Raw genomic sequence first — 24,005 nt, 5'->3', positions numbered from 1 at the left:
GCCTATAACCACCCGACATTAGCCCTTCTCCCACATTTCTAAATAATATGAACTCCCTTCCTTTAATATGGTCCTGCCATTGATGCATCTGTTCGCTGCCTTAAGTTTTCTCAGAATTATCATATCTGCGTATCAACTGTCTTATTTCTAACTTCTATTCTCAACTACATAAATTAAAATTGGTTTGAAAATTGTCTTGTGTATAGCTAGTTTAGTGTTTTGACTAAGTTATCTCTCAGTCTTTATTCCATATATTTATATTTAGGAGGATCATGTTGCAATCATGGAGACCGTATTACCAAAACATTTGAAAGTAAGGGAAATAAGTATAAAAACCATGGCTACGCCCCCCCCCTAATTAAAAAAATAACAAAAAATAAGAAGAAAGACATTGACAACTCTTGCGGAAGAACGATGTCTCATATAAAAAGTCAACTTGCGACCAGAGAGAGAGAGAGAGAGAGAGAGAGAGAGGATCAACGAACCTTTGTTGATTCTCTTGCATGGTTTTTTTTTAATAACCCGAATAACGAGTTTTGTGGATATTTTGGTTTGGTAAACTTTACCAAGTAAATAGTTCACTATCTTTCTGGATGCTTTCGGTGTAATTTCTCTGCATTGCGTGCGTTTTTGTTTGCTTAGACCTTCTCTTGTTATTGCATGACCCCCGCAGTTTGTTCTTGCCGTCTTCCATAAAAGATACATCGTGTTTATTCTTTTTACAGTAACAAACAGATTGTTTTGCCGTTCTCCGTCACGAGATAATAATAGCATAGTCACTGCACTCTCGAACGCAGATAGGATATAATTACCTCGTGAAGATAAACAGTATTGGCAATTATCTGCGTTTGTTCTTTCGAGTGGGATCGTTCGTGTGGTGATTGTTCAATTGGTCGGTACTACTAGGGAATGAGGGAACGGAGAAAGATGGATGGGAAATCTACAGGTTTTAATTTGTGCTCTTTTTTATGCATTTTTGGTGAAGTTTTTATGCTTGTGAGAAATTGAAAAATTTTAAATTTGAGGGGCTGGTTTACATTGCACCTTTCTGTCCGGTATTGCTAGCTGTACATAATTTTAAGTGTGTAATTTCAAAAGCTTAAATTATTACAGGACCTGAGAGCTGTGTGGAAATGATATTTGCATCCATAGCAGTAAGCCGCACGAAAAAAAAATCTCTAAATTTGATTCTGGTCGCTCAATGAAGGAACTTTTTCAAAGCAACCGGTTTCCAAGTTAGTCGGTCTGTATCCAGAGCAAGTAGAGTTTTCCTGACAGAAAAACTCAGATTTTTTTTTTATCCTGAAACTAATGAAAATCAACCGTAGAACTCACGCTGTTCCAGATAATAACACATAGTGTTAGGTTTAGTCAGCGATCACGAGAGAGTGACAGTGATACGTCGTACTCTCCTTCCCAGATACCTACTGAAATCACTGATAGCCTTCGGCCAGCTACTTGCGATGGCTAAGGATGAAATTGACAGACCCTTGATCTTCAAAAGTTAGGGCTATTCCCTTTAGAGAATAAAAAGCTTTTGCTAATCCGTTTCAAATGATTACATCCTGCCAACTTTATTTTGTACTGATTCAAACCAGAGTTTATTGAAGAAAAACGCTGTCACCTTTGCACACGACACTCATTTTTAGCTGAAGATGTCTCATATTCTAGAAGGTTAAAACTTACTAAAAAACCTTATAAAAATAGGGTAGAGCGAAATCGATAAAGTTAATTTTTATAATTAAAATTCAATCGAAATGAATATGTAAAGTGGAGAGTATTAAAAATAACTTCATTTAATTATAAAATTGTTATTAATGGAATTTAAAACTAAAATCTTCGAGCGGCTTGACTTTCTTTGCCTTTTCCCTCAAAATATTCACGAAGTTTAACTTCCAAATCTTTGGTATGAAGATGACGTTTCAGCTGCTAATATATACGAAGACATATCAGCCAGTGAGATCTTTCAATTCATTACCAATCAATAAAAACTTGTGAAACAGAATGTTCTTGAAATTAGAGGATATCGTCTTTAGAACAAAGTCTATTTTGTTCTAAAGATGAAAATGTGGGTCTTTATAATCTCATTTTGAGCAAAATCTTCATATCAACAAAGTTTATATGGTAATAACCATAAGCAGTCACTCGCTTTCCAAAAAATAAGAGTAACTTTAGATAAATAGTATCAAGTTTTTTTTATTGTACACCCTAAGATTTATCCGAAATCTTGACTGAGTGAACAATTCGCAGACAGTTTCTTGGTCCAAAATGTTCGCCTTCCTTCAATGAGGAGGATCACACAGTTTGTTGTGTTCTCTGAAGCAAACCAGAAATGAATGGACAAAGCCTGTACAAAGGCTACGAATGAAAATAATGAACTTTCAGTTGTAAAGAGTTACGTTTTCATTATGGAGAGAGAAAGAGAAAGAGATTGTTTAAGTTTAGGAAAGAGTTTATACTCGCTAAACACTTCTATACGTGATTGGTGATCTTGTTAAGGGATGAGCAGCAATTCTACGTCTGATATGTTTGACATTAGGTGAAAATATTTAGATAATTATTTAGATAAATAATATTTAAATATTATTTAGATGAAATATAAATTTAGAGGTTTATCGGTTTTAACTGTTAAGTATTTACTGGAAGTGTTACTATAGGAAGAGTAGCATCTTCCTCAATGCAAAAACAATAACAAAAAAAAATTCTGAGATGATTTTTAAAACGGATGGTTTCAGAATTGTCCAACTAATTCTGTCCTTCAGCTTAAAATCTTTGATCTGATATTGCTTTAGTATTACGCCGAAACCATTAGGACGAGTCAAATCTATTGTGGCCAGTTCATAAGGTCTGTTGTACTGCGACCAGAATTGGAAAAAATTAACACTTTGACCCACCCACGAAGTCGCGTTTATTTGAAGATAACCCGATGCTCTTTACGAAGCCGATTAACTTATCTTCATTTGGAAAGCTCTTATACATATTTTTCATCCTAACTGGATTTCAAGTCAGGTTCTTTCCGTCCGAAGACAGGGTCAATCTTCTGACTGCACTACCGAGGATTTAGAGTAGCATAAAACAGAACATTCAGAGATTTTCTTGAAAATTGTTTATTAACATTTCACAAGTTTGTTTCTCATAGTTTCCATAAAAATTATTTTGCTGCGTTTGTTTCATGTGACATTGTGAAGAACGTCATACTTAGAAACACCTGACATAATCTTAAATCTTAATCACTGCGTAAATAGATTTGAGTGATTTCTGCACGCATCCTATCATCCAAATGTTCTCAATTTTTTTTTTAAATATCAAATATTTCCCCAGTTTTCAGCCTCTTTTATCTGCTTCCTGTTTTCGTATTTTAAATAAATCATTCTCGAGCTAATTTTTAATGTATCAAGTGTGCTAAAATAGTTTTTGGGAGTGTCGATTGATCCTCAAATAACGTCCATCAGAATGACACTGAACATGACCCACTAATGGCGGTGGGGGGCTATCCTTATTGAGAGGAGACATGAAGATGCTTTTAGTCTCAGTAATGATGGATTAGTGACTTATCGCGACGGGAAAAGAAAGGTAAGCAAGCTCTGCAAATTTGCAGACATTGCTAAACGTTCTGTGATGGAAAAATCCGTTCTGTTGTAAGCAGGATTGATTTTGGTTGAAACGGTTGCATTTCTTTTCGCATATTATGCAATAATTCCTTGATATTGATAGAAATCCAGGAATGTCTGCCTATTCCATCATCAATACGTCCTTATAATTCTATATAAATAACACACACACATATTTTTCACTAGAATCAGGAATAAATAAAAATCCATTATTATTAGATACTCAAGAGACACTTCACCACATCAATAGGGCTGAGTTGTCAGTGGAAATTTTGTAGGGCGTGAATCGATATATTTGAAATTTTCATTAAATAAATAAAGGGATTTATTCTTTCTGAATTCAGTTCGTCAGTAATCGTCTCCAATTCTTCTACCGGTACTCAATTTTTTTTTAATGAATTTCTTGTAGTTCTCTCTGAAGAGAAGTACAAGAAATTGAGATCGTTTTATACGTCAAAATCATACGAGTCAAAATTATTTTGGTTTATAATATCCTACTCTATTTTCAAATAAATAATATCGTACTTGTAATAAATTAAAAAATAAAAAAAATAGCAAATGAATAATTATAAAAATAACGCATAAACAAGTGAAAGTTATATAAATGAAGAAAGAAAAATTAAGGAAACAAATAAAATACTTTAAATATCATTAATAAGTAGACGAAATTTTTCAATTTGTTTATAAAAATTAGAATTAAATTTATTCGCAATCTAGAGGGGGGGGGGAGGACTGGGATGCACGTTCTTCTAACCGAAGGACACTGTTGATACCAACTGAGCCACGTTGGATCGTAGACCTTTCTCTTTCATTGATGGCATACCAACTCATAAAGAGAAAGAAAAGAATCAAAAGAAAGAAACAGATAACAGTATGAAGTGGGAAATAATATGGCAACCTGTTTCTTTCTTTTGATCCTTTTTCTTTTGCGATTTCTAAAGTTGCTGTAACGACGTTCCCCTACCCTACTTTTCTATTATTACATGCAATTATATATCAGAGTAGTAAGTATTTTATTATCTATCTCAATTTAATGTGTATGGGTGTGTGCGTACTTTTATAAAGTACGCACACACACACACACAGACTATTCCTTATTATCCGACGTTCTATGGATCTTAAAGTTATCAAATAAATTATTGAATTCTTCTTTGGACTTCCCGTGACGCATCGTTAAATGAGGAGGTCAGTGTGTCCTCATTCTGATGAGCATTTATAGCTCATCGACGTTGGTTTTTTTTCTTCTTTTTTTTTTTCTTTTGGAAAGACCTGATTTCGAATTCTGATTCATACTTGGAAGTGAGAGAGTTTTTCATCCCTGAAAACAACAGACAAACTAGCCAGGGAACGCATGTCATTAATTAAAAGACACAATACAATGACCCTCGTAGCCTTAATTCCAAACGAACAAATAGACAAAGGACAAATAACAACACACTGACGTTCAAAGAAAACACACACAATTTAGAGAGAGAGAGAGAGAGAGAGAGGAAAAGTGGGAAGGGACATTTGGATGAAGTCGAATCAAGAGAAGGAAATGAGGTACAAAGAAAAGGAAATAAATGACAATTGCAGATTGGCTGCATCGTATTATTGACGCACAAGAACAGAACTCATTAAACTTTCTTAAGAAAAGAACCTTTTGAAATGAAAGCCCTCCCCCACCTTCGCGCAAAGTGAACATCATTGCACTCCAGGAGACATGAGGTAATTTCCAAGTGTATGCACTCATTACCATGGCTTGTAAAAACAATATGCCAGATCGTAATTGGATTCAATAACAACACCAATCGCGTAGGTGTGCTATTGGGGTATCTGACACTTGAATCCTTTTGCCTCACCAAAATTAGGGCTTCTAATTTCTTTTTTTTTTCCTTATAACTTTCTTCTTCTTTTTTTTTTTCCTTCTCCCAGAAGATATAATACAATCTTCCTTGTCTGCTTAAAATGTAAAGTTCCTCGCAGTAGCAAGAAGAAAAGAGACAGAAAAAAATGCATAATAGGTTCCCGTAGAAGTAATTACAACGCACTGTTGTCTAAATTAATCAAGTGGATCGATATTCTGTGACGATCTCAGAAAACCCCCGTCTTCCTACAAGTTTTTTTTTTTTTTTTCAAAGAATTACAAGGCGAAATTTCAAGGTGCTCCAGTAGCCTCACACATCCCTGTAATCTCCGTAACCACATAGCTCACATTTTTAATTAAATACATTCTCTTCAACGAAAGGCCTAAAAGTGGATTAAACCACCAACTTCACTTAACCCAAAATGTACAAACTTTTCCTGATCGAAAACAAACACTACATAATTATAATATATGGAATAATAAATTAATTTGTTAAATATTAAACTTGCCAGAATTACACCTAAAGTTAGAAAAGTTTAAATATTGTATTGTGTATAGAACAATTCAATTACACCGTGAAAATATTTAATATCTTGAAAAATAAATAAAAATGTCCTGCACAGAATCTACAAAAATACAAATCAAGCGTTTATACTAATCCAGAAAAACTGCTTTTATTTATTTATTTTTTTATATGAATATAAAGATAAAATAACTAAGTATTAATGTCTGCATTTTATACCCTTAACGTATATATTCTAAAGCCGGTTTGTCTGAGAAATAAAAACAAAAGTTATAAGACATTAAAAGAGGAGGCACATCTTAGTATTCTTCTTCAATTCAATTCTTCTTATTGTATGCATGAAACCCTCATTGGACTAAATAATAAAGAACGATAATAATTATTAGACAAATTTGTCTTTCATGATTTCTGAGCATGCTAGAATGAATTCGATTTCTTGTCTTTCAGAAACTTGGCCACACTCCCAATGACTTACTTTGTAAGCAGGTGATTGGTTGAATCTAAGTCTCTGTTATCTTGTTTATTTTTTCAGTAGATGCGAAAAAGTGTTATGCTGTATAAAGATCTGGAAACCACTTTAAAACTACAAAGAATCCATACTAACGTCTTCTGGAACATCTATTGGAATTATTTGTGGAAGCATCTCAAATGGCCACGCGTATTGCCAAGACTTGCATCTTAACTGATTATCATGAGTCATGATGCTATTCTTTTTCACCTGCATCAATTCTATAGATAAAAAAAAAAGAAAACATTATCACGATTCGTTTGATTATATAACAACTTTCCAATTCTGATCAGTAATTGAATGTTTGTGTTTACAATATTATCTCAGACCACTAGTTAGTTAATTCCCGTCAGTGAGCGTGAAGAATCTTTAAATCTTTTGTTTATTCGGTTATTTATCGATGAAAGCACGTGCACATGATGTGCATTCTGCAATCAGTGGTTCTAAAGTATTTGTGAGCATATCAACAGTGTCCATACACCTCTTTTCCTTACAGATAAGTCCCTTTACAAGTCGTTACCTTTACTTTTCCAGCTGATAGATATCCAAGGACTTCTTGCTTGTGAAGAGAAAGAAAATGAAGGATTGTGTCTTCCTTGTTTTCATCTCTTAAATGGAAGAGGAAGGGACTATAAATACGCAACATGCGCGCACACACACACACACATACACACGCACAAAAAGCATGTTGGCATATACATAAATATGCAGTAAACTTGCATACGAACAAAGTAAGTTCCATTTAACTATTTTTTTAATATGAAAACAGATCGAGGTTTTTGTTTCCAGAAAGTTTTTTTTTTTTTTTTTTATAGAAAGAATTAGGCAGAATTTAATTACGTGTCGACCTAAGATGTAGTCGTCGTATAAAAAGCTTCCTTAATATCCAGCACAAGGACAATAACAAAAAACGAGTTGCGTTTTTCTTATAGAAGTGTTTATGAACCGAGTTGCCGAAGAGCATTTTGTTACAAGTTTTGATGTTTTTTTTTCTCTTTCCACAGGAGACGCAGAGAACGCTAATGAACGCGAGGATTCAACAGAGCGCATACAGTCTGATGACCATTTTGTTTTTGCTTCTTCTATTTCACGCTTTATTTCCTTCACTAATTCATTTCCAGGGTAAACTCCTGCGTGTGTGTTTCCGTCTGCACTTGGATATCGGATAACAGTCATTAAACAGCACCCAAGAAACAATTTAGTATTTTACGTTTTCTTTACTGTCTAAGCTGTTAGGGTATGGCCCCTTACAAATCGCATCTTCCGTCCGCAGCGTTTTTTTTCATTCCTCAAATCATTAGGAATTTTAATGTTCCATATTCAAATACAATTTGAATTATAAAATTTTTATTCAAACTTGGGTACTTAAAATTGTCAATTTTCGTTTAAATTTCACTTCCATTTAAATTAATATTGAGCCAAATGATTAGATATTGTCGTGAAAGCGGATATTATTAAGGATGATTGGCTAATCGAAGAGCTTCCGTAGCCTAGTTACGAAGCCCTTTGGTCGGGAAGACCCGGGTTCGATTCCCATCAGTGAAAGTGAGGAATCTTTGTCTCTTTCGACCAAAGGTGAGTTAGCCGGTCTCGTACGGAGGTACGGGGAATTTTCACCCGGAAACTCGGGTTTTTTCGTCCCCCAGAACAGGCAAACCCGTCCCGTGAACACACATGGATGACAGTCATGAATACGTCCCAGTCGTATGCCGATCCTGAGCAAATTGGGGGCGGGGAAGCAATGGTGAACTACCCTGTAAAAATCTCACCAGGAATATTTTGTGGGCAATGCCTACAAAGTCACCTCCGGTCGGAAACGACTAAAAGGGAAAAATCAGGCTAATCGAAAAATTCCAAGACCATGAATAGGAGAGAGAGAGAGAGAGAGAGAGAGAGAGAGAGGAATGAAGACGAACTTATCTCTTGTTAGCTTTCAACTTCGAAGATGATTGTGTATATTAATAGCTGATATTTTAAGACAATAGTGTTCTGAATTCTTTTTCACCTTCTTCAAGAAACTAAGAATTTTTGTTTGGAATGATGTTCACGTCATTCAATAAGTTTCTTTTCATTAAATCGATTGGTTTAAATCTTATTTGCTAGACAAACGTTCGAGTTTGGTAACATGAAGCGAAGTCCAACAATGCAAGATCTTGAGAATGGGGTTGGCTTGGAGATCAATCATTTAAATTGATAGATAGGGCAGGAGAAAAAGGAGAAGTCAGGTTCCATTCACACCACGTCTTCGGTTCATATTTTTTTGTTTCGTAATAACTCTCAACATTCCACTGTAATTTTAGTTATCGGTCATTTATCCAGGTAGAATGTATTTGTGTCCCCCACCGCTTCTCTAGTATGCTCTTGGTTTTCAAATAAATTTGTCAACTATTCTTAAACCTCGACATCAGCAACTACACTTTCGACCGCATATGCCTAAGGGGATTACATTGTTCCTCTAAAGCTGACACTTGTGGAAACATGCAGATTAGATGTCCCCTCCCCCATCTTTTCACTTGGATCAGTTAGTTTAATGACATCTTCACTGTAGAGAATTACACACAAGAACTAAGATTTCTTATAAAAATTAATGGTATACATCTCGTAATCAAATTCATAGTTGAAAAAGAACCAAAGGGAATTTTATCCGGTTTAGACGTTTTTCAAGAGCCAAACAGCTTTCTTTCTTTCCCCATCAATCTACCGTAAACCAACTTTTTCTGAATGAGATATAAACTAAATATTTGCCATCGTCCTTCTCATACATAATTAAGTCATTAATGTGAAGGGCAGCGTTGACATTATTTGTTCCTCCCAAACTTCTGCTCAGAAAGAAATATCAAGTTTCAACAATCTTAATGGCGACAATCCAAAAAATCACAGAAAAAAAATCAACTATTTCTTGATTATGAAAATTCTACCATAAAAGATGAACTTCGCAAGATACCTATTACATATAAAGGGCAATCGAAATGCGTTATCAAGACATTTCAACGTTCTTGATATCAGTCAAATATTCGAATCCGCCTACTGGCATCATTGCCTAAAGATAAGATTTCTCGCTTAATGTTGCTTAGTGTTTATCAAATTTCATGTACCTGCAACTCTCAATTGATTAATATACCTCAGGACACCAATCTTATATTCATTATACTTGGTTATAAGTCTAGAATTGCACATCATGGTATTAAGGTAGGTGTAGGATTCTTTGGAACGATACAAAGTTGCTGCCTTAAAAAAAAAAAAGAAAAAAAAAAAAGAATGTTCAAATTTGAACGCTTTTTGAAAGTCCTGAGGTTCTTCTAATCCTGGCCGCAGTAATAGACTGCCTATATGAACAAAATAGGAGAAATTGTTATCAGCAACTGTATTAATGCGTTTATCATATTAATGGTGTTATAGTTCACAAGCTGGCATGCACATATTACTACATACAAAGAGATAATAATTGTTGAAGCACTTAATTTTCATTTTTTGAATTTGAATTTTTCATTTTTTTCCCCTTCTTTATTACACTAATGATGGTTTGCGATACACAAACTGGAATATCTCTGAGTTAATAACTTTTATTCTGGTTACATGTTTTTTTACTCTTGCAGGTAGATTTTCTACATGTATCATCGATATCTCTCCATTGTAACATGTTTTGGGAAATTGAATCATACCTGTTTACATATATACAGTATACTTTGTCTTCTTGTTCAATATACGCTGTATTTTCTATGTGTAAAGGGAACTTCAATCAAAATGGATACCCATAGGATGAAATCAATAAAACGAGACAGCGAAAGGCAAGTGAAAAGCATTTGCTACTCTTTATTTCCTACTTTGATTTATGCAGCAGGAGGTTTTCAGACGCATTTACTGTGGGTACATTTTCTCTTTAAGATGTTTTCGAGTGGTATTCAGCGAAATCCTTTACTTGATCCGAATTACTGAGTTCCCAAATGACTTGAACGCAGTAATAACAAAGATTGAAAAACACTTTGGGTTACAATAGTGGAGCAATGGATAAGTTGAAGGCAAATATGTGTGTGTGTGTGTGAGTTTCGAAGTGAGATGAAGAACGGAGAAGATGCTTTTATAGTATATGGAGAATGCCACATTTCTTTGTCAGTCGATAAGTCATACCAACGTGTGCAGAAAACATTTTTAAGTTGTTCGCTTTATACACATCACATGCTGGTCATTTCTATTTAGACGAAGATATTTCTCATTTTAACGAGATAACCGGAAAAAATGTTATGTATCAGCGTTAGGCAGGCAATGTTGCTAAACTTCTTAAGAGTAGCGAAAGTTTAGTTTAAAAATTATGCTTCAAGCAAATTACAGTTTTTCAGACTTAAAGAGATTAGAAGCAATTTTGAACAAATTTCTTGGGTGAATGAACGTACTTAAATATGAAAGAGATAAAGTTTATCTCTTTCTCTGTATTCCCATATCAATTTCTCTCAATATATATATATATATATGTCCAAGGATAGCTCGTGCATGAGCACTGCGGAACTGCAGCACCCCCAATTTTTCTCGATATATAAATATATTTATTAATTTATTTATATTTGCTTGTAGTATTTAATTTTAAAATCAACAATCCTATACAATTCTCTTATTTCGTATAAAAAATAATAAAAATCCATCTTGTAGCACTTAGGAGGGCGAAGGACGCTAGCAGTACTACGTTTACCACAGTGTCATATTGCTACTCGCAAAAGCATATGCACGTCATAGTGAGATGCGAGCTATTGGCGTAATGCGGCACTGTCCGTCGCGCAGTTCCGCTGTTGTTTATATGCAGTTTGCGCCAGTAGTAGAGTGTTCGTAGTGCTTATTGTGTTTACTCCTTCTCTTTAAATATTTGGACATTACAATTAAAGACATAACATTTGTTATAGTTTTTATTTTAGAAAATTATTGGGATTATTGACAATGATGACCCCAGAATTTTTAAGTAATTTTGAATTATATCAAACTGTATAATTTTATCGATAATAAACAATAGTTTTTCATGTTTAATTTTTTTTTTTAATTTTTACCATAATTTTGATATTTTATCCAAACACGTATACACTGTACTTATAGTGTGTATGTATATTCCGAAAGTTGCAGCACCCCCACGATTTCGAGCCACGAGCCGCCATCTATATGTCCATATTAATCTCTCTCTCTCTCTCTCTCTCTCTCTCTCTCTCTCTGGCGCTATTATTTCTTCTATTTCAGTAATATGGAAAAGTATATCACAGTAACGCTAAGCAAAGCTAAAATATTTGATATTTTTAGTGGAATTAAATTGTTAAAATCGGATTCATTTTTAACGAAATTTTTACTATTCAGTTAATTTATCTTTTTAAGTAAGGCTAATTTAGCTGGTTGTAGATGAAATTGCAGGTTTAGCTTATAAATAAAGAAATGAGAAATACTCATAAAAATATGAGACAAAAAAAAATCAATACGTACTTTGAACTAAAAGTATCTCAAAATGAAAGAAACGTAATATCTTCTGGCAAAAGTTTTTTATACCGTAAGTACCATAATTGAAATTTAAGAATTTAATGCCTGTTATTAATCTTAAAAAAAGAAATTATAATGAGTAATTGTTCTAAAAGATAAATGTATCTGGCTGACCTTAATGCAAACCAAACTAAAATGAATGAAGGGAATTATAAAATAAAGATTTCAAAATTTGTGTGCCTTGCTGAAGACTACTTTATTTTTCTGTCTGTTTTGTAATCCTATAACATAAATTCTTCGTGTCGAGTTAAGTTTGCCCTTCCCAGCGGGAGTATCGTGAATACCTTTTCGACGTGTGACAACAGCTAACTACACGAGGCTTAGAATGCCTGACTATTTTTCCCCTACGTGCTCAACACGCAGTACCTTCTTTGATTCCATTGTAAGCTCATAATCTCTTCTTGTAATTATTCAAGGGATCAGTCACTTAACATTGAGCGTAAGAAAAATAATCACACGCTAGGCTTCTGGCAATATCCTTCAAACAGAAACTTTAATTAAATTTAAAGATTTCATTTTTAATTCTACGCTTTCCATCATTGTTATTTCTCACGTCTTGGCAATGAGTGATTTTGTATTATTACCGCGTTTGGGAGTTCAGTATATGTGCTGCATTTTTATTAATGTAAACAATTTCCCTTCGTATTGCATATTTCTCTAAAGAAGAACGTTTAGAAAATGTGTCTTACTAAAACATAAATTAATACGAAATTTTCGTAATCATTGGGCTAAGTACACTGAATCTATTATAGAGGGCGTAGTGATTAAAACGAAGTTTACCCTCTTTCGAATACTAAATTATCAGGATATAAGTCTAAAATTTTATGAATATTAGAATTTATTAAGATATATTTGCACACATCATTTTTCTAAATTTCTAGATAGAAAAGTTTAGCATTAAAACAACACTATTAATTTAAGCATACGAAAAATTATTATAAAATTGGTGATATGCGTTCTTAATTATTTATTTATGTATTTATTTTATTTTAACACTAGATGGCGCCACTTCATATCTGTGTATTTAATCGTTGTAGATGAAAGCATAGCTATTGGTTATTCATTCAAACAGCTATATTTTCGGTAATAACATCGATTTTCTTTTCGAGCATTACTGCTAACATAAAAAAGCACTTTAAGGATTATTATCTTTATAAGTATTATTTACATTTTAGTGATATAAATAATCCATTAGTATTAGCATGCAAAATGTTTTCAATTGACTTTTAGCACATTCCAGTAATAAGAATAAAAACGCTTTTGAAAGAAAAGATAATAGAAAATAATGGATATTATAAGTATTGTTGTTTATTCTATTTGTTTATGTTAAAGCTTACTAAAAGCACTTAAGTCAGCGGCGTATTTTTGATATTTCACACATAACGTGTGCTATAGGATATTAAGCTATCGCTATCTTTTAATAGTTTTTGGGTTTCGGTAAGTGAAGCAGATGAATTGCCATTAAAAATCTATTGGATAGCACTGCAGAACTGAACACACACATACACACACGCCTGTTTATTGCTTTTCACCATGCAGTGAGACTTATTCCAAAATATCCCATAACTTCTACTTAAAGTAGTGTCGATTCACTTTTAAGAAATGCATCTTCATCATCTGTTAACGTTCTGTGCAAAGTATATTTTTAGATTCTTTAACTGTATTTAATTATTCTTTCCAACTTCAATGTATATGTGGCTTTTTTTAAATTTAAAATGTAAATTAAGCTGGAGAATGTTTTTTTTAAATTTTAAACATCTTAATGTGTCTACAAACAAAGGACGTCAAGAAATACTCTGCACATTCTGAATGTTGGAAGGAAGATTAACATGAAATAGAAAAAGATATAATTTAAACTACTGAAATTCTGAACAGAAGATAATTTTCTTTCAATAAATATATATATATATATATTTTTATTTTTATTCCAAGAAATTAAATTATTTTCAGTTTAAATAAAATATTATTTATTTTCGAATTAACTTTCTGTTAGATTAGAAGTTTGTCTTTTATTCAATTAAATGCATTATTCTTATTAGTTATTTATATTTTATTCATCTTAATAAAAAGATTATTCAGTTGTGCTGTGTTTCTAAGTCCCAATAAGAAGAAACACGTTTTTTTTTGCGTTTGTTATGCCTAAAAATGCACTATTACATACGAGGAGATTTTAGACCTCTCCTAGTGATAAAATCTAGAATAAGATGCACGGGTGTGTACACGAGCCTGGATCGTATAGAGTTTAATAATAATAATAATAATAATAATAATAAAATTCACACATCATAACTTATTTATATGTCAACGAAAACTTTTAAGGTTCAAGGTATTATTTAGGAACGCATTAAAAATTATGTCTCTGTAGCTCAGTCTATTTCGACGATACTCTTTGGTGGGAAAGATTTGGGTTCGAATGGCGTCTACAATGCGATAAACTTTTATCAGGGCTTTTCAAAGGATGGTGAGTTAACCGGTCTTAAATCGAGGTTTTTTTTTGGGGGGGGGGTCTCTCAGAAAGTCGGGGTTTTTCAACCAGCAAAACAAGCAAACCGGCTAGATGAACACACGCAATGTACACACATAGAAGATTACGAGAATAAGGATTAAGTAACGCATTTGGTCGGATCTGGTTTCGAAAACCTGCTGCATGATACGGTGTTGGTCGGCGCAAAAGTGTAAAACAAAAGAGAGAATTAAAAAACATTGAAATATTCCTCGTAATAATAAATTATATAATAATAATAAATTATTATCGTCATCATCATCTTTTCAGGGATTTAGGTCCAGTTGCCTCTTCATTCTATCTTTTCCTTGGTCGTCCTTGCCTTCTATGTCCTCCAATCGGGTGATATCGAAGTATCTTTTTGGGTAGTCTTGAAATGTTCATTTTTTTTCAACATGTTCAATCCACTTCTTTCGGTATTCGTGTACTTTGTCCAATAATGAGGCTACTTTTAGTTCTTTACGAATTTCTATGCTTCTTCTTTTTTTTTTTTTGTCCCAGAGGTTATAGCCTGCTGTCCTTTGTAGGAATTTCATATTTCATTTCTATAGTTTCTTTTTTTTTTTCTGCAGTTTTTATAGTCCAAAATTCACTTTCGTACAGTAGAAAAGGTCTTGGTAAAACTTTATAAACTCTTCTTCTTGTAGAAAGTTTGAAATTTTGATGTCAACGTCAGCTTCGTTTGTATATGATAAAGGATATCCAAGGTATTTGAAGCAGTTAATTTGTTCTAAAAATTTATTTTCAGTCATGATTTTACTTCCGACTGGAGATGGTTCTTTAACAGACATGATTTTTGTGATGTCTATTGATATTTGCATTCCAAATTCTTTAGTAATTATGTTTAAAGAATATATTGATCTCGATAAATAGTAAGGAGTAAAGAAATAGCGATCCTCTATTTCTTTACTATTTCATCTATACAGATTAAATAAGAGTGGTGACATTGGTCATCCTTAACGGACTCTTCTGTTTATTGATCTCCATTCTGTAACTTTTTCATTGATTCTTATAGCTATTTGGTTGTTTTGATACATGCTAGTTGCCGCTGCAAGCAGATGACTTGGAATGTTTAGATTCTTGAGTATGGTATACAGTTTGTTCTTGAAGACTCTGTCATAGTCTTTCTGGTCGTTTACAAATGCTAAGTGTGTTTCTGTATTGAATTCACAATGCTTTTCCATTAAGATTTTTAAAGTAGAAGCTTGGTCAATAAAAGGGTCGTCCTTTCCGGAAGCCATTTTGTTCTTCACAAAGTTTATCTTCTACAAATAATTTACGTTTTGAAGTTAATATTTTTTATATATTGAGATGATAATTGCCTTATTCCAACTTGGAATAAGGGTGTCTGCATATTTAATAAGTTCTATTTAATAATAAATCATAAGGCTGAAGAATATTTTTTTTTTTATTCGCGATCCCTTTAAAATCCATGCGAAATGATATTCTACAGGTCTCACCAAACTTATTTACGACTGTTATAATAAATGTGACGTTTGCTACAAAAAGGATTTCTCGTTAAAATAATAGCTGTTATAAAAGAAATCCTTTTGACAATTTGAACTGCCAAATCAGTGCATTCGAAAAGCGAACTGCATCCATCTAAACAGTGAAAATGGAAAACAAGTCATAAAAAGACGAATCAATAAAGCCATTTACCATCTTAATGCACCGAAGACGATAAATCGAGAGTGTAATTCAAGAGAAACATTTAAACCTAGTAAGTATAGGTTGAACGTATAATAAACTATGAACCGTGTGAACTCGGTGAATAAAATAATGCTATCTTTCAATATTCTTAATCTCAATGCAGTGATATTCGAGGAAGGATTTCACTAACTCAACAAAACAGTTTCTTTGGACTTGGAAAAAAAATAAACACAATTTTCCACAAACAGCTGTTTAAAAGAATTATTGAAATATTGAATTTAATTTTAAATGATTAAATTTTTGACTGAATTTTAAATAATTGAACTTCGATAAATTAACCACAATGAAGCCTATTAGATTGCCTAAAAGAAGGCAAGCGCTTGGCTCCCCATATTCAAGTAGAATTGAACCTACAATAAGACCCCGTTTAACGCTATCCCGATTAACGCTGATTCGCAAAGACGCGTTTTTTTTTTCGAACCCTAAAAAAAGCTCTAAATGTTCCATGATTCGATATAACGCGGTTCTACTCGAAGCCTTAAAAGCGCTAAATTTACGCTGATTTAATTAGTCGCTGTATTTCCCTTGATTCGTATATAATACAATTATTCCCGAACCCGAATGAATCAGCGAAAGGCGACGATTCGCTGTAACGCTGTAATTAATCATTACTATCATTTTTTAAATGATTCAAAATGTGCAAAGATGATAAAACAAAACTGATACGAAAAACATTTCGCTCGACATTAAAATGCATTTGCTGAGGCGATTAGAAAAAAGGTGAACGTCAAGTTGACATTGCAGCCACTTTAAATTTGTCTACTTCTACTATACGAACGATTTCCAAAAACAAGGACAAAATTAAGTGTTGAGCAACCACAACGTCTTCTGCAACAAAGGTAACCCGATCCAGAAGCAGCAATGTTTTAGAGGAAATGGAGAAAAACTTTTTTCCACTTGAATTGATGATGAAACCGAGCGCAACTTGCCATTAAGTCAGGCCATAATCATGGAAAAGGCCAGAAGTATTTTTAATCATATTCAAAAACAAAGAAAGGATATTAGCGAAAACTATGTAGCTAGCAGAGGTTGGTCCGATAGATTTAAAAAAAAATATGCTTAATGAGAGTAAAAGAAAACCACAAATGAAACTAGACGCCTTCATCACAAAAAATCAAGAATTTCAGAAGAGCCAGAATCTTCGACAGCACAAAAATAAACTTTGTATTTCTATATACGTATGTATATGTGTTAGGTATATTTTGTAAATTAATATAAAAATAACTTAAAATTGAAGCAAAACTCTAGGAACGCATCCTGTGCATAATCGTATTACATTTTATTCATATTAAGATGCAATGATAAAAAAAGTACGTTATTCTTCATCTCTCTCTCTCTCTCTCTCTCTCTCTCTCTTAAAGTGCATCCTAATGGAATGCCTTGTTTTCCTGAGGAAGGTTATACATTTTGAACCCAAACTTTTAAATCATCTATACAAAAGACCGGAGTTTTGATCTCCAGTCTACAATATACAAATGATCATGTAGGTGTTTTAAATATGTATATATTGCATTGATTATGATAAGGGTGTATGTATTATTGATCGCGCGACTTTTTCTGCGCTTGATTGCAATGAATCCGTTTTTCATTAATTTAGTTTGGATTTTATTTTGACTTCTTAATTTTTTTTAAATTCTGTGTTTTGTATTTTAATTTATTGTGTTATAGATATCTCACTTTCCTCTAGATGATGTTTGTTGCAAAAATATGTAAGATGGAGGAGTCTAGTCATCTATTAACTGATAGGCAAGCATCAAAACTTGGCTGAGTTTACAAATAAATGAATAGCAAATAACCCATTGATAGAAAATAAAATAACCCACTCATAGATTATAGAATCTTACAGGAGTGTCAACAATTTAACTTTAAAATTCATCACTCGTCTACATTCACTTCATGCCGTATTTTCTTCGTTTGCTTCACTGTTTCATATTCGTTTTTCACTTATTATTATTATTTCTTTTTCTCATCCATATTGATATACAAACACATAACAGTACTGACAATATTCGACACTACCAAATTAAATAATCATTATATATAAAGTTTAATTAACGCATTCTCCAGCCATAATACCTATCTTATTCTTTCCTACAGCTGAGTCAGCTTCTCTAACCCATTGCTGAACGCCAATCCACATATTTTCTGCTCTAACAGTAAAACAGTAAAAATATGAACTTCGTATATTTATTTTTAGCCACCTCTTCTTCTTTTTCTTCATGTAGTTTCCTCAGTGAGAGGGTGCAGCACCATGTCCTTCCAGTTCTCTCTGTTACTGGCTTTCCTTTTTGTTTCTACATAGCCATGTGATCCCGTGCATGATATTATATTTTCAAGCCACGTCCTTCGTTTTTTGCCTCTTGATCCCTTTCCCATAATTTTTCCTTCTAAAACTGTTAGTATCCTCTGTCCTGCTGAACCTCTCATTACATGTCCCACCAATCTCATCTTTCTCTGGATCATTTCCTGTAATAAAGATCTCTGTGTTCTCCTTCTTTGTAGGGCATCTGTATTTGTCACATGTTCTGTCCATGGGATTTTCAGAGCTCTTCTATAGCACCGCATTTCAAAGGCCATTATCTGTTGCCTTACGATCTTCTTGAATATCCAGGTTTCACTTCCATATGTGAAAATTGGCCGCACTAATGTTCTTATCATTCTTTTCTTTGTCTCGATACCCACAGAACTTCTGAGCAGATCTTCATTTTTCAAGAAGGCATCTTTAGCTATGACTGTTCTTATTTGTATTTCTTTATCTTGCTTTCCATCTGCAGTAAAGTAGGTGCCTAAATATTTGTATTCTGTTGTATGTTCAATTTTCATATTGTTTATGAATATTTCTGGCTCGGATCTGCTTTCCTTTGATATTTTCATAAATTTGGTCTTTTTTGCATTTATATCTAATCCAAATTCTTTACCTTCTTCAATTAATAGCTGCAATAATTTGATTAATTTGTTTCTGTTTTCTGCTATTAGAATGATATCATCAGCATATCTAAGATTGCTGTCTTTGATACTAATTCCTCTTCACAATCTTTTTATTATGCAGTATAGCCTGGTTGAGTCAAGTACAGCTAACTCTTGCTATCTCTCATGAACTTGTGAACTTCAGTTAAATGACATATCCGTCTCCTGTTGGATAAATTCGTCAAATTACAATTAATCAACATATTCTCATAACTATCAAGATACGCTTCCTCTACACACTTCGTAATTCATTGGCGATACACTAGACTTTTTTGTTATCCCATATATTGGCCTGACGAAAGAGTTGTACAAAGGTATCTTTAATTCCTTTCTCCAAAACAATGTTTTTTTTTTTTTAAAAAAATCTACAATCTTCTACGTTTTACAAGTTGTCTTACCAATATGATTCATGGACTTAAATTCCCTGTCAGTCAAAATACCTAAATCCTTGCATTCAACTTTTTTTATAAAGCTACTCCATTATATCCATCTCATATTATCTTCTTACAGAATCACGCAAATACTTGCATTTGCTCGCATTGCTTTTTGAACTTCACTTTCCTGGATCCTTCCACTATCAGGGATTGAAAGTGTGAATCCTTGATGGTTTCTACTTCTCCTCTTAGTCTTAATTTCTCTTCCATGCCGAATAGTCACTGTTATGGGCTTCAAAGTACTTTATACAACTGATCACTAATTCTCGTGATTACGAAACCGGAAGTCGTATCTGTTCGAGTAGATTCACTCATACCTTGCTTCTGATAACTATCTCAAGCTTCAGGATAGGTTTTTCTACTTCTCTCGTTCAACTTCAAGATGTGGGAGTTAGACAACATTAATTTATTTGATTCAGAGTGCCTTTAGGAATCAGCTGCTAATCTAAATTTGATCATGATCTGGACTTGAAGATTTCATTAATGAACAATGGGAAGTGTGTCATCAACGACTATAACTTATACCCTACTTATCATTCTCTAAAGAGGCAACAGATACTGCGCTTTAAGAGCATTTCTATTCCTAAGGACACTTTCTTTAGTGGAGAGTGTACTTAGGAGTAGAAACGTTTTTTTTTTTATCGCATCAAATGTAGTCGGAACTTTCATAGTGCATAACTTAAAAAAGACATTTTGAATTAAAAATCGAAAACGTGTTATTTTTTTTTATTACATGGCAGCACTTACTTTTATTCTGTTCAGAACTTTTTTTTCTTTTGTTTTGCATTAATTTTGGAAAACAGTGTATTACGACTTTTTTTTTTTTTCAGTTCATTTGACAGACTGTAAGTTCTAGAAGGAATTTATTTGTGTTCTTTGACGCACTGAGCATACCTCACGGTTCGCTGTTTCCTGAGCAAACAGTTGGAAAAGAAACAAGTTGTGCTGAGCGTGTAACATTTCCTGTCTTATTTTTATCCATAGTGCAGAAAGTTGTCTTTCTACGTTTCATGTTTTTTTTTTTTTTTTCAGACATCGAACTGGCTCTTTCGGTAGTATGCAGGTAAATTTTCAATGACAGCTGCCACTGCTTGCAGACATGTTTTTCGATGTCCACGTGGCAGATTCTTTCTGGATTAGTGGCTTGACTAGTTCTATAGTTCTATTACAAAACTCTATTATGTCGTTATACTTACGATTTGCAATAGATTTTTAGAAGGAATTCTAAACATGTTAGCACATTATTTTATTTATTTATGGCTAAATCTGGACAACTGTGAATGCAACTCGCTCCTTTTAGTTATTGTTGTTAATGCTTTTAAAAGTTGAATAAATCCAAAAAAAGCACCATAATATGCTGTTGTTTTTATTTTTTATGTAACTGAAATATAAAAAATCCGAATTAATAAAAATATAAAAAATATGTAGATTAAAATTTGTTATTTTATTTTAAATATTTACTAGTAATCTTAAGTTTTACAATACACCTTTTATTTCTCAAAATTATTTTTTATAAATAAAAATTATGTTTTAGTGCACCGTGTAAGATTATCTTATCTTTTAGTTCTCAAATCGTACGCCTATCGATAAGATTCACTTTCGGGTAGCAGAGCCGAACACACTTCGTATTATAAGTCAAAGCCAAAATCATTTTGAGATTTCATAGAAAAAAAGTCATCGAATCATACATTTTCTGTTTGTTTTTTCTCTCACGCATTTCATTCTTGTCCGCGCGGTTAGCCTAGTGGCTATGCGCTTCGCAACCATATGCCTGGGGAAGGAGTGTCCTAGGTTCGATTCCCGTCGGTGACGTGAGGAGCTGAAGGATCTTCCTCAGCCATAGCCAAGTTAGCCAGTCTTGGGCGTGGACAGCAGGGTTTTTTCCCCAGTTTATTCTGGGGGTTTTTCATCCCGCAAAGCAGGCAAACTGGCCTTGAGAACTCAACACTACAGGCCAAAGGATACACCGGGGCATAAGGCTGACCACCTTATCCTGTAAACGGATTGAGGTCCGATGATCGATGGACCCTCGACACCGCAAGGTAAAAGAGGGTATAAGGAAGATGATGAAGATGATCTTTTAGTTCTTGTGGGTGTAGGCCTGTAAACCTTTAGCCCTAAATGTATAAATCATACGGCCACCACAGGCCCCCGACCCGGGTCCTAAAGATAACCGTGCAGAAGCCTCACTGCGATCTGTAGGGGTGGCGGTGCAATTAGCATGCCATCGCTTCTCGGCCTTTTGGCTAAGATCAAAGTGTAGTATCTGTTCTTATCAGCTTTGATATCTGCATGGGTCCCTTTTGGGAAACATGATATTATAAGCTGGTAGACTAATAGAAAGTGTAGTATCTGTGAATTAACAGTTCCTACAAGGTCTCTACGACCAAAACCCCGGACTGGGGTAAAGTCAAACTAGTTTTTTCCAGAGGTGTTTGAAGTTCTCACATTGCACTGGTCTTCCAGCTTGTAACCTTTACCCCCCTCTGCACGATTCGTGCTAGAGGATATAGATATATAGCCTGCAGGCTCCACCCGCAATGTAGACCAGCGGCCGTATGATTTGTACAGTTAGGGCTAAAGGTTTACAGGCTTAGACCAAGTGAGAACTCATCACTCCCCACCGTAACATCCACAGTTATACTGCCTCTTATTATAAAGTATAAACTGTCCCACACTTTAGGTAGTATCTGTTCTTACCATCTTTATAGATGCCTAATATAAAGCAAGACTAAATCTTTAAGTAGTATCTGTTCTTACCTCTTTTAATAGTAAAATACAAAAATGGCAAAACCTGATAGAGACTTAACTATCAGATATTCTCTTAAAAAAGCATTTCAGCTTGACACTATCGCTGATGCTTTAGTTGACCTTGTTGGAGTTGCCAACTTCAAAAATATAACTTGTTGGGACTTCAAAAAAGGTCTCTTCGAAGTCACTACTAACAATATTGGTACAAAAGACAAAGTTATGGAAACAGCCCCTAGTTCTGGGAAAGGAAAAGTTTTTCCCACCAAGATTGGCGGCAGTGGTGTGAAGTTCATATATCTAAGAAAGTTACCATCGGAAATTGATGACCACACATTAAAATTGTCGTTTCAAGAGTATGACTCAGGCTTAACAATAGCCATTTTAACAAATATCCCTCCATAGAACAAGGTGAAAAGATCTATATAAAAATGCTCATGAAGAAAACCATTCCAAATTTCATCACAATTAAAGGTCACACTATAATGACTAACTATCAAGGGATGACAAGACTTTGCAGTAGATGCCAGCAAGAAGGGCACACTGCAAAAGACTGTCCATTAAACAGATGCGGCAACTGTCACTCAATAGGTCACTCTCAACCAAGCTGCACTTCTCCTTGTGGGCAATGTAGAGATTCGTCCCACAGAAGATTTCAATGTTCGCATCCAAAGTCTAAATCAGTATTAATGTCTTTAGAAGAGTTTCCTTCTCTACCCTCTGCTAAAAAAGATATCTCTAATCAGATTAAAGGTGCTCCCTCTTCAACAGTCATGAAGACCTCTGGCGTTGAAGAGGAAGGAAAGCCTTTGTATAATATAGAAGAAGAAGATATTCACTCTACATCAGTACCCATTGTTAAAGACTCTGTGGAAATTTCTATAGTAAAAGAAAGTCAAGAGCCAAGTAAGCTAACAGAACTAAACCTATTTAAAAACGATTGTTCATCAATGCTAGAAGAAATGTTCAACAACCCAAAGCATGATGACGATATTGAAGTTCTTAACCGACAGTATGATATACTTGATGACATACTAAAGTCAGATGAATTTTTTAACATGTCAACTGACCAAGATCTTCCAAAAGTTAATAACAGAAAAGTAAATTTAATCAAACAGTGTACAGTCATTGTCGATGACATGGCTGTTCAAAACTCAGAAAATGTTGATCCTAAGAGACCTAGATCAATCAGTGGGAACACTGATTTTTCCCAAAATTTTGATCAAGTTAAGAAAAAATACAAAAAGAAAATAAAACAATCACTGTCTTCTCTTAAAGTAATTTTTATTTTAATTTTTTTTCTCTCAAAGTCGTAAATCCTTTAACTATGTAACAATCTAAAAGTTAGTTCTACGTTTTCAAACTGCCTTGCTAAATTTTAATTTTAATTTTTTGTCCCTGTTCTCTCGAGTGGCTGCATTTCATGCTCCTCCAGACAACAGGGTCAATACTTTCTTATTTTGGCTATTAGCAGGGGCAGTCAATGAAGTTTTATACAGAGACTGTTAAGTGCTAAAGTTCCTTTTGTTTTTTTTAAGTTTAGGTCATTGTTATTTTAAGGTTTTACTGCAACCTCGTGGACGTGGCTTTCTCACCACTCCACGTAATGCAGGAACAGTCCAAAAGTTAAATTTGTGGATTTTAGAA

At 33.8% G+C, this 24,005-nt stretch overlaps 1 pseudogene; it reads left to right on the top strand.

The window, feature by feature from the left end:
• The first annotated feature begins 21,836 nt into the window (after positions 1 to 21,836).
• On the top strand, positions 21,837 to 21,949 carry LOC150110207 (U2 spliceosomal RNA; annotated as a pseudogene).
• Positions 21,950 to 24,005: the final 2,056 nt, after the last annotated feature.

This window comes from Typopeltis vanoorti, chromosome 1 (genome assembly GCF_054136105.1).
Source record: "Typopeltis vanoorti isolate ZY-2024b chromosome 1, IOZ_Tvanoo_1.0, whole genome shotgun sequence".
NCBI lineage: Eukaryota > Metazoa > Arthropoda > Arachnida > Uropygi > Thelyphonidae > Typopeltis > Typopeltis vanoorti.
This window is presented reverse-complemented; position numbering and strand designations above follow the sequence as displayed.